This window comes from Penaeus monodon, chromosome 34 (assembly GCF_015228065.2).
Source record: "Penaeus monodon isolate SGIC_2016 chromosome 34, NSTDA_Pmon_1, whole genome shotgun sequence".
Classification (NCBI taxonomy): Eukaryota; Metazoa; Arthropoda; class Malacostraca; order Decapoda; family Penaeidae; genus Penaeus; species Penaeus monodon.
This window is the reverse complement of record NC_051419.1, coordinates 11,826,963-11,827,577: the sequence shown is the minus strand read 5'-3', so window position 1 is coordinate 11,827,577 and position 615 is coordinate 11,826,963. Positions and strand designations below refer to the sequence as shown.

The following is a 615-nucleotide window of genomic DNA, read 5'->3' as shown; positions in this document are numbered from 1 at the left end:
CTGAAGGAATTCCAGCAGAGAATATGTACTTCCAATTTTAATTCTGTGCAGTGCCTGGACCATTGACAACAATTGGTTGGTAGGGCTAACCACTAAATACATCATTGGATTTTGTACCATGGTGTCTGAATACTTTTGTGGCATATTAGGCCAAAGAATAGAACCAAGGCATCATTATTTCATATATTATTTTATTTCTATTAAAGGATTCTACTGTACAAAGCTATTTCTTTGTAAAACATAATAAATAAACACAAAGATAATATATTGTAACCTATAAAAATACCTAATAGCAACAGAGACACTGGTACCTTTAGTAATTACGTTTGAATATCATTTTTTTCAGGACATCAGATATATCTGGAAATGTGTATTCTCAGTTTGATTCAGATATGTATTTAAAATGCAAACTTACATTGTTCACTGGGAAAGCTCAACTGCATTAGCATTTGATTCATAAACACCTATTGGCTCTTGATCATAAAGAAGAGATAAAGTAGAAATACAGAAGAGATATTATAAGGGATAAAAAGTTAACTAAATATACTTTATCTCATGTTTCCAAAATCATCTGCTTAATGCTTTGTTTTAACTTTAGTAATTTTAAATCACTTG

At 30.1% G+C, this 615-nt stretch overlaps 1 protein-coding gene across 3 annotated transcripts in view; it reads right to left on the bottom strand.

Moving 5' to 3' along the window:
- LOC119594583 (threonine synthase-like 2) overlaps positions 1 to 615 on the bottom strand; it is a gene marked incomplete in the record, with an annotated part of 25,547 nt that overhangs the window by 6,871 nt on the left and 18,061 nt on the right.